Raw genomic sequence first — 16,966 nt, forward strand, 5'->3', positions numbered from 1 at the left:
GTCATCCGCTGCTACTGTTGTAATACAGTGAGTATTTTCAAGGTGGTGGCTTCTGATTTAATGAAACAGATGATTACATTTAGTAAAAACCCTCTCTCTAGTGTTTGGCTAAATGCAAATTACAGATACAGGCCTGATATGAGCGTTATCTGAAAGATTATTTGTATTTGTAGAGGTCCCATTTCTCTTTGCTTTAAAACGTAAAATTGGACTCAGGAATTGCTGCTTTGTAGTCAGCCATGATTATAGGAAAATTCATAGGAAGAAACCCAAACCAGGTACCTCATTCTCGATCACAGAAGACGATCCCCGGGGATGGCGGACACCTTTTTTTCGTTGTTGTCGCTTGCAAGAGGGTTTGATTTTTTGCTCCTGCAATGCAATGCAGTACAGCACATTATAATACAATGCAGATGCGGTCATGGGGAATAAACATGACCCTTAGAAGTTTATTAAGGAGTAATATATCAAGTAATTGTTTCATTAATCTGTTAATATTTAAATGCCATTGTTTCTACAGTATGTAACAAATCACAATTTTAAAGATGGAGGGAGTGGTAAGTTTTCATTCCCCTGAAACAAAATAGCTTTTAAAACTACTTAATTTTCATGTGACAGCATCAATATAGTATAAGTTGACTATACACTGATCTCATAACCTTGATCGATACATTTTGCCTATTTTCAAATTTTACAGACAGAAAAGAAGAGGGAGATCTACGTTTAAATATACTACGGCAGGGGTCTTTTACCGCCAGGCTGCAGTATGGTCCTGGACCATGGGTCATTTGGTACAAAGACAACCAGAAAGAAAAATATAAGTTCCGTTATTTTTGGTCCGATGTTGTCGTTGTGTTTTTACATTGCTACAGTCACAGAAGGGGATATTTGAGGTTGAGCATTTGAATTGAAGTCATTGTAGTTCCCAAAGCTGAGTGCAGTTGGCTGTCAGGCCGCGCAACTGTCATGATGAAAGCAAGGCTCCCCTCCGAGGAAGTTATAGCGAGGGATGAATCACACCAACTTTCTGCGCTTGTCAGGATCTGGCACCTTCCCCTGGAGGGTGCCACCTTGGAGGAGACTGGCTGAGCCACACACCTGCCAGCAATTATCCACAGCTGACATTAATCAGGGATGGCTTGTATAATGACTGGTCAGACAGCAGTCTGTTGGAATGTTTAATGCTTTCCCAGGGTCTGCCTGATGTTGATCAGCTCTGGATCTTTTGGAAAATGAATGCACTGTATTATGTTTTTACTTGTGTGTTTATTCTTCCTCTCCTGGAGTGTTTTAATTTGTCCCCTTTTCCCATCAAAGTTCCAGTTTTTCTTGCAAGTTGTGTCTGCACTTGGGTCTGCTTTCCACAAATCATAACAGAACCATACGACCACCAATATGGTCACAGCAGACGCATGGTAATGTATCAATATAAAAGACGTTGCCGATGCTTGACTTGAGCGTTTTTGTTTAAATTGCCCAGCTAAATTTCACCTGCCCTAGCCCGCTCAATGGAGATGCTGGTACTTCTCAACCAAGCATCCTTTGGATCACATGCACCCGCAGGAATGGGGAGATATCGCTGGTTGTCACTTTCTACACCCCTGATTCCAAACCCTTCAATGGAAGCCTCAGCAAGTGTGGGGGTTTTGTGCTGCATTGCCAACTCATCTTTGCCTAACAAGCCTAGCTTTTTCCATGTTTAAGAGTCAATTACATTGTTTTGAGGGGTTTCATCCAAGATTACAGTAAGGAAGCTGAGCAGCTGACAAGGCGCTAGGTGCATCTCTCTTGCACTCATCTCCCCATTCTCAAACACAGGCAGACAGGTTGCGTTCTCCAACAGTTCGCTACTGGGCAGCAGGAGTGATTCTTTGCAAAGGACTTTTCCATGCAGGAAGCCTCATTCCGTAAGTACCTTCGTTGTGAAGTGTGTCTTGCGTCATTTGAAGTCTTCCCCACCTTCCATGTCTCTTTCATCAACCCAGTGGTGGAGTCTGACCTGGTCTCCCCACCTGAATAACCCCGTTTGGTTCGGTGGATGTCCAAGATGTTCCGTACCGTGTGGCATCCAGTACGTAATGGACTGAGAAGGGAAAAATCCGAAGAAGAGGTCATGAATTCCTTTGTCCTCGACTGCGACATAATCTTGGACATCCATCATGCTCACCTTGATAAATCCGGTGGGATGTCTGAGGGTGCCCGTTGAATTAGAGGTAGGGGGATGGGCGGGTTGGCTTACTGTCAGGATCTGGCAAGCCACCTTCCACCAGAGGGCACCACCCTGGGGCAGAGTGGCTGTGCCACGCACCTGCCGGCACTTAACCACAGCTGACAATAACCTGGGACTGTGATTATGATGACTGGACTGATTTCTTGACTCTGAATGATGTACTTGGCTCTGGCAACCACACTTTGCTGTAGCTAACGTCAACTGCCTTTGAAACGTTTGAACAATGATAGCTGTGAGTGTATAACAGTGCATCTATTAGCGATTTGGTGAGTGGATTTGACAAATGACTCATGTAAACAGTGATTAAATAATTATCTTTTCTTTGTCGCAGCGTCAATGGTATGATAGTTACTACTGGAAGTCCTGGTAAGAATATTGTTAATTCTGTGCCTTTTGGGTTTTTTTGGACCTAAATGGTAGTAAATAAGGTGGCTGGGTTAAGAGAGGAGGCAAAAATCCTGTGTTTTGGCAAATATAAATCATACAAACTGTTTAAAGGTGGGGTGCGTCGTTTGAGTATTGTTTTTTTTTTGGTAGGAATGAACTGACTGAAGTTGTAATTATGAATTTAAACGAGGAGATCGCTTTTTAAGTTGTGGACACCACCTTAAAAGATCAATACACCCAAAAGAACAGTTTTGCACATCATTAGGTAGGGTAGACTGTACAGTATTGGAAATATCTAATTAATTCTATTGTGTTATAATCTGATTTCTAATATCATCCGACTCGATTATGAAGTGGAGATTTGGCTGGATTATTATTGTACCACACAAGGTTTATCTGTGACATATTCATGGTGTGGTGCGTCAAATTTCAAACTAACAACTGCTAATCTTCTGACTCATGTAAACAGAGGAGAATTTGACCTGCTCTCGACTGTTTTCAACATTGCTTGCTTAAATACATTAACACATAATCAAAAGGAAAATGAGTCTTCTTAATATAACTGACTACGTAATTTGGGAATGTAACAGGTGTTAAAAGTTTCAACCTTTTTTTTTTGGGATTGACAATTGCAAGGTCACAATGTGGCATTCGTGCAGAGAATCCATTTTCATGGTTACTTATTGCCAAGCACCGTGTTAATGGATTAGATGTGGTTCTTCAGATTCAATTGGATTGATGTGTGAAAGTCAGATACATGTTTGAAGCTCAACTCAACTCAACTTTATTTATAAAACCCTTGCAAACAACCAAAGCTGAATACAAAATGCTGTACACAAGTACAATAAGTTAACAATCATCTGGGACCTGCAACAAGAATGGATGCTGATCAATGTGCAATATATTTAATACATTATGTTTAAACCTTTTTTTAAAAGCTGAAACTTACTTCGTTATTTATTCATTTAGCTGTTTTTGTTTTATTTAGGATATATGTTCTGACTGTCAACCCCGCCAAAAAGCTTCACTGCGATTGTGCAAGTGCGCAACTTTGAGGATTGCCATCTTTTGACTTTTTTGGGGAGCAGCTACCATTTATCTTTTAATCCTGGTCCTTAATATGTATCGTGAGACAAGAGGCCAAAAAACTACCAATGGAAATACCTACAATTGAAATCAGGAGTGTCAATCATACGACCAAGCGGGATATATCACGCTTGCCACTGGATTTGTTGGGCCTAATAGACAATGCTTAGAGAAGCACAAGGAGAAAATGAGCTTAATCACGTCAAACAATGACCTGCAATATTAAATATGACTACTGGATACTGCACATCCAAGCACCACTCTCAAAACAAACCATCCACTGTATATATTTGCTGACTAGCATTTACCTACCAGAGAACATTTGAAGAAATGTTAATTTCAGTGTTATTTTTACTTAAAATATAAGTCACAGATGCACTGTAAATTATCGGTCAGCACCTGGATTGAAAAAATATAAAATAAAAAATAGCACTTGGGTATCTTTGCAGACGTTTAAAGAAGGTTAAACTCCTATTGCAATTATAATTGCAGTGGTGTTCTCAAATCAGATAAACGTTTCATTAACAGAATAAAATCAAAAGCTGAAAAATATTTGTTAAATTATTGAAACAATTATTTCCACTTGAATTACTGTGTGTGTGCTATATTTCCAGTTTGTATGGTTTTCCCTTAGTTAAATAAAGTACACTGTTTTTTGTTTTTTTTAGAAATGCAGTTGATAAACATAAAGGGGTTTAATCTTAGTTGAGAAATATTGAGAAGTATTGAGAAAGAAAACCTCAATAATCGTTTTATACTGAAATTTTACACCCCTGAAGCATAATTGTATTGTAAGTGTGAGCCTCTGAAAGATTCCGGAGCACTCTCTTTATGCCATTAATTTACTACTGCGCCCCAAGTGAGAGTGAGTTTTTTTACCATGTAGCCCTTGAACTTAAATGGGTTTGACACCCCTGTTTTAAATGATTCAAATTTCGCTTCTCTTCACGTAAATGAAAATGAAGCTAGTCTCAAATGCTCATGTAATATAAGGCATGCTTGAGTACATCACACATAGAACACTAGGTGACCATACAACTGTTGTATGTGCTTTGAATTCTGACTACAATCTAAGCTTAAGCATATTACATATGCCTGTATCCCACTGCACCCCTATTACTTTCATATATCAAATTCCAATTATTTTTCCAGTTCATCTGAGTGACTCTAAATTTTCTTATTTGTTCTTGTCAGACAGCCTCTAGGGTGTTCAAAGCAGACAAGAGAAAATCCTTGCTTGAAGTCTTACTTATTCATTCGAGAGTTCCCAGTCTGGGCTTTGAAGAAAACAAGCAGCACATAATGACGTCTGTTTGAAGGACCGGGCACTTTTCCGAAATGATGACAGCCCACGGGGAGACCAACGATTGACAACAAAATAGAAGCTGAAAAGAGTGTGGGACAGTACAGTTTGTACTAACGTGGTGTCTAAAGCAGATAGTTGAAGAAAGATGTCATAAACACCATGACTTTCTGCAAGAGGCACTTTTCAGAAGCCATCTTTTTTTATTTTATTTTTAAGTTGATCACTCCAATGAGTAAATCCCCTCCAAATCATCTTACAAAATCAGATTCTAACTCCCTTATTAAAACAGGGGCGTCAGTACCTCTGTTTTACAAGCACCATTAAATTACCATAACTCTGGTACCATCGGGCTAAAAATAAAATTTAAACGGTTCCTAGAAATAGAGAAGACGGACAATGTCACAATCTAAAAAAAAACTATTTGAATCAAAGTAGTTCTCTGAAAACACCTACGAGGTGGCAGAAATATCCCACAATCATATCTCACAGGAATCCAGGTGTAACAACGGACCAATCACAGGCAAGAAACGACACAGACGGAGCATAAATAGTAATGCATTTTGTAATGCATGTTTTTACCTGTAACCAATAAAAAAAACATTTGAATCTTTTTGAAATAATCTATTAATTTTGATCAATAATTGGTCATGTATGATGTGGGTCTCTCTCCAGGAATTGCTTCACCAACTACCACACTGGCCCATAAAACGTCTTGTCATGGTGAAAAATAGTCGACAATATATGGATAACTGAAAGAACAAGACTAAAATATGTTTTCTATATATTTACAACTGTTCATACTTCTAGTTTATGATGTCTTACAATGTGTTCATGTTCAGTTGTGGTCTCTACTTCATTATAATCCTGAATAAGCCAAGTCTGTTTTTGTTTTGTTTTTCGTTTTTTAACTACTATTACAATGTCTTAGCACATATTTATGGTAGATATTGCCAGATATTGAAAGTTTTACTCTTCCATGGCAAAAATGACCCCAAAAAATCCAAGTGGCTTTTATGATACTTGGTCGGTAAAGGGTTAGAAAAAAAAAACATTCTTAAAAATATTTCCCCTTATGTTCCGGTCCCGAGCCTTTGCTCTGAAAATGCTGGTCTACTAGTGATCCCAAGAGCCAAGAAGAGATCCTGAGGTTCGAGAGCGTTCTCCATTCGGGCCCCGGTGGTTGGGAATGCTCTTCCCCCTCAGATTCGATCTGCAACCTCAGTGGAACTGTTTAAATCTAGCTTGAAATACATTTCTATTCTATAGCATATGAATAACTTTTATTGTACAGAAAGTATAAATTTACTGAGGCTGTTGTCCTCTGCCACGTCCAAAGCCACCCCTAAAGTGGAACTCTGTAGCAGCTCCAGCACCAGCCTCTGCTTTCTTGTCAGCACCAGGAGGTGCAGCAGATCGCCTGTATGCATCTCTGTCAGACTCTGCGGTTAAGACGAGCAGGCCTGTCTCCATCCTTAGGCCTGGGCCTGGCGGTCTCGGGGCGAGTCTGGCGACGCAGTGTGGCGGGCACAATCTCGGAGGGCAGGTGAAGAAAGTCACGCAGGTATTGGATGCCCTCGTTGGTGAGATACCAGTAGAAGTGGCGCCAGGCAAATTGCTCCTTGACGTAGCCGCAAGACTTCAAGGACTGCATTGCTTTCATCACATGAAGGTTGGGCACGTTCTTGTCGGCAAGCTCAGGATGCTTGGGCATATATTGTATAACACATATATTGTATGTTGACAATATGTGTGTATTATTTATTATTGCAGCATGGTCATCCTGGAAGGGGCATTACCTCATGTGCGATCCCTTCTCAAGGTTTATTCATTTTCCTCATGTTGAGGTTTTCGAGTTTTTCCTTTCCCTCATGTAGGTTTTAGATCAGGGGATGGTGTAATATCAGTCGGTGGTTTGCAATAATCTGTGGTCTGTGCAGCCCTTCGAAACTCTTTGTGATTAAGGGCTATACAAATAAACATGACTGGACTTGACTTGACTTAATGGACGATACAAGTTAGTTGGTGAAAAGTTTGTTCTGTTTTTAAATGTGGACTCCTACAAGGGAGACTGCATAGGATCCCAGGTTTTTGACTGTTATTGATCATTGTTTTTTTGTCATCGTCACTATGAGCCAATCATGTTTCTGTTCTTGTATTTCCAAACCAGCTTTTGTAACCTGGCAGATTTTATAAAAAGAAAAGCCTCAACGGAGGGCTTTTAGAACAGGTTTGAAATACTTTTCACTAGCACTGACTTTTGAGGTTCCTAAGAATGGTTAGGATTCTTTATACGATGCTGTTTGATAGGGGGAGCTACTTGAGCCAATTGAATTTGGGAACAAAGAGATAAATCAAATGTCTACAACTCAAAAGTTGTATCATATCAAATGTCCTCTGTGGTTTAGCATGTTAGCATTTGCTGAAGCAGTTCCCAGTCTCAGAAAACATAACCATGAAAAAAAAGAGAAGCATGCAGTGCTTTGATCACTTTGAGCCTACGTCATTTGGATTCTTCTTTGTGCTTTTAGGCAGCGACATCTAGTGGTCAAATAATACAAACAGTTCCTTTAAAATAACAGATGTAATGTATAATGTAGTATGATGTACTGACATAGTAGTAGACAGACTGTTCCTCAGTTTTGGCATTGAGGCTGAAAGGAAATTCTAGAATAAAATTATGACCGTAATTGTTGCAGTGTTGTGCCCTGGGCCTACGAGAGAACAGAATACAAAAAAAATACCCAAAAAGTTTAGGCCACAAAAAAAGGAAATTGGGAATGAAATGGATGTACAGAAAAAAACAATAATACATTTCTGACACCAGGCCAGTAATACACAGAAGAAAAAGGCTAAAGAAGAAAACAATCCTGAAGCAAAACATTAAATTCAAATGCACACACAGCGAGTCAAAACACGTTAAAGTACAATGAAATGTGATGTGAGAAAAATACTTATGCATGACGAAAACTAGCAAAGATTGTGACAAAAGAAAACCCTACAAATTTTGTCAGCGAAGTTAGAAAAAACTACAAGCCTCTCACCAAATCCACTCTCCATGGCCATGATGCTAAAGACAGTAGTCAGCCACAGACTGACTTCCCCTTCACAAGTTTAAGCAACTGGCCTCCAGCCTACCTACGAAGGATGGAACCGAATTCTAGGCTGAGTGTTGCTCACTGCTATGGCCCAGGTGGCTGCCTGGCCCTTCTGTCAAAAACCCCTTGAGGGTGGTGCGGAAGCAAAGTGCAGAATCACTAATTAGTAGTCTTGTATCAGGCCAGGGTTCGGTACACAGGGAGTCATGTAGCGAGGCAACAATAGTCCAAAATGCAGGCGAGGGGGTCAATGTTCCAGTAAACCCAAACAGCAAGGGTCACAGTCCAAGAGTTTGTCAGGCGGTACTCGTGATCCAGAAGGGCAGTCAAGGGGGTGCTACACTAGAATAACATGACACTAAGGCAAGAGTGCTTTGGATGCGGCATGGAAAAGCAGAAAAGTAGCACAGAGCCAAGGACACAGTGTTTAAATAGTGACAAGGGGGAGGGTGTGATAGGAGGGAAATCAAGACAAGTTTGCGAAGCTGGAAGGAGGAAAACTTTTCAAATATGATTCAATTGTGGTTTTCATGTATTTATTTATTTCCAAAATATTGTGCACTAAAATGACTGTATTTTCTGGACTGTAAGACCCAGCTTCATGCATGGTTCAAAAAAGAACTGTTTGTCATGTTAGATTCTTAAAATGTTTAATTGAGTGTGTTGTCACTATCGCATGAGTTTTTAGATATATTATATTATAATTTATTCAGAAGCACATCATATTTATCCATATATTTTAATTGAGTTTTTACTTGCTGTATTCATACAAATGTGTACTTTCAAATCAGGATTTTACAAGCAACGGTCTTTCGATGTGTTAGACTTATCTTATCATGCAACATTTAAGATTCAGCTGCGTGCAGCTCTAAGCTCTTGTACATTGCGGGTTTTTTTTTCGTGTAATGTGAGTTCCCAGAGTGGTCTGTTAGAGATTCGTTGTTTCATTTTGCAAATCCACACCCCTTTCTTATAAAAACTGTGGTTGGCCATTTGGTCGACGCACTACTTTCCTTTTGGAAGGGAAGCGCTCTCCTGAACATTTGGTCCGGAGTGCACTATGTTTTACTTTTATTTTGTAACTTTGTAATAAATGTCCTAAACTGAACTTCTCTCTTCAGCTGTATCTTCTCTGTCAGGACCAGGACCGAAGACAGGAAGCAGAACCCACTTGCGTAAAGTTACTCAAGTCAAGTCAGGTCATTTTTATTTGTATAGCCCTACATCACGAAGAGTCTCAAAGGGCTTCACAAATTATTACACTATATTACACAGACTATTTTTCAGCCGACAAGAAGAGTACGTTATTCATATGCTATGGAGTAGAAGTGAGTTTTAAGCTTTCCACTGAGGTTGCAGGTCGGATCTCAGGGGGAAGAGCATTCCACAGCACCGGTGCCCGGATGGAGAACGCTCTCGAACCAGCAGAACACTTCTTTGCTCTTGGGATCTCCAGAAGACCGGCACTCTCAGATCGTAGGCTTCGGACCGGGACATAGAGCGAAATCAGATCTGAAAGATAAGAGGGAGCAAGTCCATGTATGATTTTGTATAATACTAAGAGAACCTTGAAGTCACATCTATGGCTAACTGGGAGCCAATGCAGGTTAGCCAAAATCAGTGTTATGTGATCGTACTTTTTCGTCCTAGTTAAAAACCTCGCTGCGGCATTTTGTACTTGATTCTAGACTTCGGGAGACCAGAGAGTAGTGCATTACAGTAATCGAGACGGGAGGTAACAAACGCATGAATTATAATTTCCGCATCCGACTGAGACAGTATTGAACGGATTTTAGCAATGTTACGAAGATGGAAGAAAGTAGTTCTAGTAATTTTCTTTACATGTGTTTCAAAGGATAGATCAGGGTCAAATATGACACCTAAATTTTTAACTGAGTCACTCTGTGTGATGTGACATTTGTCAATGTTCACAGGAGTTTTTGAGAATAAGTCACGGCATTTAGATGGACCAATGACTAACATTTCGGTCTTTTCAGAGTTAAGACACAAGAAATTGTGTGACATCCACTCTTTTATCTCAATGAGGCAAGCCTCCAAATTTCCACAGTTTAGTGTGGGAGATTCCTCAAACGGAAGATATAGTTGAGTGTCGTCTGCGTAGCAGTGGAAGCTGATATTGTACTTGCGAATAATATCACCTAATGGAAGCATGTAAATGCTGAAGAGAAGGGGGCCAAGCACCGAACCCTGCGGAACACCACAGGTAATATTAAAGGGATCAGATGTCATTTCGCCATATTTAACACAGTGCGTCATATCTGAGAGGTAGGCAAGGGCCGCTTTATACTTTAACAAGCTGTCACACCAGGTTTGATGGAAAACCTCAAGCTTGGTAGCGCGCCATTTTCTTTCCAATTTCCTGCATTCTTGTTTAAGGGTTCTAGTTTCATCAGTAAACCAAGGCGTGCGTCTTTTAGGACGTGATTTAAGCTTTATGGGCGCTATTGAATCCAGGACACTAGTCAGGGTAGTATTGAACTCATTCATGAGTGAGTCAATCGAGCCATTGTATGAAAGAAAGGACGCAACTGCTCCAGGAAGGAGTTCAAAGAGCTCAGAAACTGTGCCAGTGCTTATAATGCGTCCGCTAAATCCTTAAGTTTTTTTAGCATTACATTTAGCTAGCACCTCAAATGTAACTAAATAATGATCCGAGATAACGGTAGCACACGGTAACACCATAATGTTTGAGGTTAAAACTCCTTGAGTCAGAACCAAGTCTAGCGTGTTTCCATCTTTATGGGTTGGCAAATCAACCAGTTGATTAAAACCAAATGCATCAATTAGAGACCGAAACGCAATAGTAAGTGAACTGAGTGGGGAGTTCATATGAATGTTAAAGTCCCCCATAATTATAATTTTGTCTGCGTAGGTTACTAGTTCAGACAAAAGTTCAGCAAATTCGTCTAAGAAAGTTGTGTATGGCCCAGGTGCGCGATAGATAGTTATTACATAAATTGACAATAGAGAGGACCGCATCACAAGAGCCTCAAACGCCTTGTAATTATTAGAGGTACGAGGATTACATTTGAGCGTTTTTTCAGAAATGAGCGCGACACCGCCACCCTTTTTCAACGTGCGTGCTACATGGCTACTCGCGTAGTCTGGGGGTGAAGCATAATTTAGCGCTAAATACTCATCCAGGCGTAACCAAGTTTCACAAAGACCGATACAGTTAAGTTTATAATCACGAATAATGTTATCAACAAGTAAAGCTTTGGGAGCAAGCGATCTATTATTTAAAAGACCAAATTTTAGCTTTGCTGAATCATTTGACTTAGCTAAAGTCTTTGTAGTCTTTGTAGAGATCGTCACAAGATGTCGCCGTTGGGGCCGTTTGTGAGCGTTGAGTTTAAAGCGTCGGTTGTCCGGCGAGGAATGAATGGTGGAATTAGTCACATCCTCGCGTCCTTCTTGCTCCTTCGACTTCGCACGCTTCACACATTTACCCGCACGGCAACCACGCTTCTGTTTTCTCACTTTACGGCGCCGTTGTCGTCGTTTATTAGGAGGAATAGTTGTCCACAAGGATGCCGGATCTCTTAGGCGGTGTAAAAAGTGCCCGAAAAGTCGAAATTTAGACACCCACCCAACCGAATAAGTTCGTCCCTACTGTAAGTATTTTTGGCCACGCATGTGTCCAAAAAAGAAAGCAAAAAAGACAAGAGAACGGTAATAAATAGAAGATTAGCTGGAGAGCAACTAGCCGCAGCATCCATGCGCGCCGCCATGTTGAATCCAATCAACTCACAGTTTATTGGGGAGAAGAGAAAGGAGCGCACACTCGATACGGAGATTGTTGGTCGCGGGGAGTAGATTGCTTAGAACGCGGAAGTGGTCGAAATCAAACAGATCGTGGCGAGAACAAAACAGGAACAAAAACACAGGAAAACCGGAAATTCTCAGGGCTTGACGTGTCAAAACAGAGTTTTGCAGACAATCCGACCCAAGGCGACTCACAGGACAGCTTTGAGTAGTGACAGGGAGCAATGTGTCAACGAGTTTCAGCTGGTGTCCATGGGCGGGGCCAATTGGGCGCCCTGGCAACCGTGACAGAAGCTGGCGCCACACGGCGGGGGCCAATTGGGCGCCATGGCAACCGTGACAGAACCCCCCTAGGGACGGCTCAAGAAGTCCCAACAAAAACAAAATACATTGCTCTCCAGAATGGGCTGATGCCCCCGAGGAGGGTGGCCCACTTCAGCCTCCGAAGGCGTGGCAAAAGCAGGAACAGGGAGAGGCTGGGTCGGCAGGCGGATGAGTCGAGCTGGCAGACGGAAGAGTCCGAAGAGTCGAACTGGCAGACGGAAGAGTCCGAAGAGTCGAACTGGCAGACGAAAGAGTCAGAAGAGTCAAGCTGGCAGACGGAAGAGTCAGAAGAGTCGGGCTAGCAGACGAAAGAGTCGGACTGGCAGACGGAAGAATCGGACTGGCAGACGGAAGATTCGGTCTAGCAGACAGGCGAATCAGGCAAGCAGACAGGTGTGGTAGGCCGGCCGACGTGGGACGACGGGGACCTCGAAAAGATCCTGCCAAATTTTCCCGGAAACCCCATTCGAGGCACAGCAATCCCCACGGCGGGCGAGTCCGTGGGCCGAATGGGTGAGAAACGCGAAAGCACGGCAGGATGAGAGCCCCCAGGAGGCGGGGCCGTTGCTGACAGCCTATGCGACAGGAGCTCAGTCAGCTGAGTTAATTGCTCCTGCTGGTGCCGCATGGTTTGTAGATTTTGCTGGAACAGCAGTTGAAGGGCGGTGACGTCACTGGACAATCGCCAGACCGCGCCCTCTGTCCGGTGCAACTGCTGAAAAGCGTAGGGAGTTTCCTGCTCCCCCAATCCGCGCTTGTGTGAGCGTTTGCTGGGTTCATTTTAGGGTCGGAGCATTCTATCAGGACCCGGACAGGAAACAGGAAGCAGAACCCACTCGCGTAATGTTACCCACAGTTTATTGGGGAAAAGAGAAAGGAGCACACACTCGATCAAAACAGTTTCGCAGACAATCCAACCCAAGGCGACTCACAGGACAGCGTTTAAGTAGTGACAGGGAGCAATCTGTCAACGAGTTTCAGCTGGTCTCCATGGGGGGGGCAATTGGGCGCCATGGCAACCGTGACACTTTTCTTTGTCCAAAATCCTCGGATTGCCTACGCCAACAGTCAGGACCGAATGGGTAAGACACTGGATGGAAGGAATGAAAACTAATATTGATGGACGTGTAGTGGACACATGTAAACACTTTTTTGGGTGTGTTTTCCAAGCATTTACCATTCACCATATCAGTTCAAAGTTGCATTTTTAGCTTAAAAGAAAAATTGCCAAACTGAATGAATAATTCATTGCACACCTTATTTGTGTGTGTGTGTGTGTGTGTGTGTGTGTGTGTGTGTGTGTGTGTGTGTGTGTGTGTGTGTGTGTGTGTGTGTGTGTGTGTGTGTGTGTGAGTGCAGACGGGTGTAAACCCTCTCCAGTTTTGCTGCTGATTTCCTTCGTCAAGCGTGAGAAAGTAATTAATCAGATCTGAAATGAGATTCTGGAATTAATGTTATGGTGTGTATGTGTGTTACCATTTTAGTCCTAATTAATTCTGACAGGCAAATTATATCAGCTTCCACCACCTCATCAGTTCCCGGCTGCATGGAATTTCTGTCTGCCTTTTCTTATATTTTTCTGGCACATCTTTTACTTCCCTTCTAGTCATATTCATGATTCGACAAACGGGCTTAATTAAGTTTTACAGGCCTCGAACATTTGAAAGGTATGGTTTCATTCACAGCTTATTACAGCAGACATATATTTAACAGTTCTGTTGTACAGTAATCACTCGATTATCGTGGTTAATGGGGATCAGATCCCCCCAGAAACGTGAAAATCCTCAAAGTAGCAACACTCTTCATAAAACCCTCAATGGTCAAACTTACCAACTGAGCATAACAACTGTAGCTATACAAGTGAAAACACAGAACACAGAATTGAAGTTGAATGAATGGCTCCAGGATCTTTGAGAAGATTTTGGCCGTACCTCTTGCCATGATCTTTGATTTTTACATTTCAGAGATGGAATAAGAGCTTGCTCTGTCCACTCCACGCATCGACCCGGTATTGCAGTACCTCCGGGAACGGTGCATTCGCAATGATCGCAGCAAGGCTTTAGGGCTAGGACCTTAGCTTGGCCAGTTGGCTGAGAGTAAGTGTCCCGGCTCCTAGGCTTTGTAGCGTATTATGAACTGACCGATAACGGATAATGGATAATGAATAACGAAGATAGAACAATAACCCTTAAAAACCCCAAAACCCCATCTGTTTCATGGGTAATGGATATGGTGTTAGCAGGATACAGGCTCGGCAGGGGTAGCATGTGAGAGTTGTTACGTAGCCTAGCCGCAGGACGCAAAAACTGCGACACGGCTATTGCCTTCTCTCCCAACGCCGCCTCGGTCCCTTACCGGAGCCGATAGCAATTCACAGCTGGTGATGACCATTTTTTTGCGCTCTTCCGCGCTTTTACATTTTTCAATGTAAAAAGCCGCTTAAATACAAACTGTTGGTGTGGTTCGCAGTTTGTTTTGATGGACACCACGGCTGTTTCACTGACAACATAAATCAGCCTATCACAGTCACTCACATAGTCACACCCACCCAAAACGCTAAGCCCTCCCTAACCTGTCCCTGTGAAAACCTATGCTGTGTGCTGTCTGCTGCAGAACACAATGCATGGTACATTGATATCAATGACAATAAAGAAATTTTATTTAAAAACCGTAAACAGTGAACCAACGATAACTGAAGCGCAAAGTAGTGAGGTGTTTCTGTATTTGTTCAGGTATTGGCGATGTACTTACGTGAAATATTGGTGTAATGGTTGTCAAAAATAATATTAGGGTTTGAGATTCACACAAAAGTATGCAGGTTTTGTCACGGTCGCCTTGGTGACCAGTCTGCCCCGCCCCCTGGGCAACAGCTGAAAGCAGTTCCACTAATGGTGGGTCTGTATTTAAGGCTGCATGGTGGGCTCTGCGGTTGCGGGTTCATTACTACTCATTCTTCACAGTCCCGGTCTGTTATGCCTTGTCCTGTTTAGTCTGTTATGCCTTGTCCTGTTTTAGTCTGTTATGCCATGTCCCGTTAAGTTCGTGCCGGAGGAACTCTGTATTGTTCTGTTTTGCCCCGGAGTATTGGGCGACTTTTATTTTATTAAATAAAACCTATGGATCGTCAACGCATTTGAGTTCTCCCTTCATGCCTCCTGCCTCCGTTCTGGTCCGGTCTCCTTCCACGCCACCACGCCCTCGTGACAGAATGAACCCGCCAACAATTGAACTCAGCGAACGATCCCAGCGCGACTTGGGGAGAGCTGGAGTGCGCAGTTTGGCAGGCGCCTACTGAGTTGGCCTTCCCTGCCCGTTCGAACCACGGCCCCGCCCGTCGTGGCCCTTGCTGTGCCTCGAATGGGGTCCCAGGAAGAATTGACGCCTGCCTGCCCGACTCCCGTGCCGATTGCCTGCTATTCCCTCTCCCCTGCGTGCAAGTCCGACTCCGACTCCGCTGCCCGTCGGGCCGACTCCGACTCCGCTGCCCGTCGGGCCGACTCCGACTCCCAAGCCTGCCTGTTCGACTCCCAAGCCTGCCTGTTCGACTCCCAAGCCTGCCTGTTCGACTCCCAAGCCTGCCTGTTCGACTCCCAAGCCTGCCTGTTCGACTCCCAAGCCTGCCTGTTCGACTCCCAAGCCTGCCTGTTCGACTCCCAAGCCTGCCTGTTCGACTCCCATGCCTGCCTGTTCGACTCCCATGCCTGCCTGTTCGACTCCCATGCCTGCCTGTTCGACTCCCATGCCTGCCTGTTCGACTCCCATGCCTGCCTGTTCGACTCCCAGTACTGATTTTGTTCAGTCTTTCCTGTCCTGTCTTGTCTGTTCTGAATCTGTTCCCCCCTGAGTCTGACTCTTCTGAATCTGTTCCCCCCTGAGTCTGACTCTTCTGAATCTGAACCCCCCCTGAGTCTGACTCTTCTGAATCTGAACCCCCCCTGAGTCTGACTCTTCTGCATCTGAACCCCCCCTGAGTCTGACTCTTCTGCATCTGAACCCCCTGAGTGCGACTCTTCTGCATCGGCCTGACCTGAGTGCGACTCTTCTGCATCGGCCTGACCTGAGTGCGACTCTTCTGTAGAGGCCTGTCCTGTTTACCCGTTCTGATTCTGCCCTGATTTTGCCTGTCCAGCTTGCCCGCCGGACCCCCCCCTGCCGAGCGCCGATTCCGATCCGCCCGACGCAGATGGCGCCTGCCTCTCCCCGTTCCTGCGTGTTCGGAGGAGGGAGCGGGGTTGCCCCAATCGTGAGCGTCGAACCATTCCGGGGCGTGAGGTTGTAATTTTTTCTTTTTTGGGACCTCGGGAGCTGTCCCTTAAGAGGGGGGCTCTGTCACGGTCGCCTTGGTGACCAGTCTGCCCCGCCCCCTGGGCAACAGCTGAAAGCAGTTCCACTAATGGTGGGTCTGTATTTAAGGCTGCATGGTGGGCTCTGCGGTTGCGGGTTCATTACTACTCATTCTTCACAGTCCCGGTCTGTTATGCCTTGTCCTGTTTAGTCTGTTATGCCTTGTCCTGTTTTAGTCTGTTATGCCATGTCCCGTTAAGTTCGTGCCGGAGGAACTCTGTATTGTTCTGTTTTGCCCCGGAGTATTGGGCGACTTTTATTTTATTAAATAAAACCTATGGATCGTCAACGCATTTGAGTTCTCCCTTCATGCCTCCTGCCTCCGTTCTGGTCCGGTCTCCTTCCACGCCACCACGTCTCGTGACAGGTTTTTTCTTTTTTTTCAGATCTTCTGTATTATCACAAATA

At 43.6% G+C, this 16,966-nt stretch overlaps 1 long non-coding RNA gene and 2 pseudogenes across 1 annotated transcript; 2 read left to right on the forward strand and 1 right to left on the reverse strand.

The window, feature by feature from the left end:
• Positions 1-1,189: 1,189 nt before the first annotated feature.
• Positions 1,190-2,090, forward strand: LOC148351157 (uncharacterized). The gene is made up of 3 exons (XR_015852991.1): positions 1,190-1,415; positions 1,501-1,907; positions 1,986-2,090. It is a non-coding gene; the product is annotated as an uncharacterized LOC148351157 (long non-coding RNA).
• A 4,189-nt stretch (positions 2,091-6,279) lies between these two features.
• On the reverse strand, positions 6,280-6,720 carry LOC148351158 (small ribosomal subunit protein eS10 pseudogene; annotated as a pseudogene).
• A 7,389-nt stretch (positions 6,721-14,109) lies between these two features.
• LOC148351159 (U2 spliceosomal RNA) lies at positions 14,110-14,256 on the forward strand (annotated as a pseudogene).
• The last annotated feature ends 2,710 nt before the right edge of the window (positions 14,257-16,966 follow it).

This window comes from Urocampus carinirostris, chromosome 16 (assembly GCF_059441175.1).
Source record: "Urocampus carinirostris isolate Australia breed hairy pipefish chromosome 16, RoL_Ucar_1.0, whole genome shotgun sequence".
Taxonomy (NCBI): Eukaryota; Metazoa; Chordata; class Actinopteri; order Syngnathiformes; family Syngnathidae; genus Urocampus; species Urocampus carinirostris.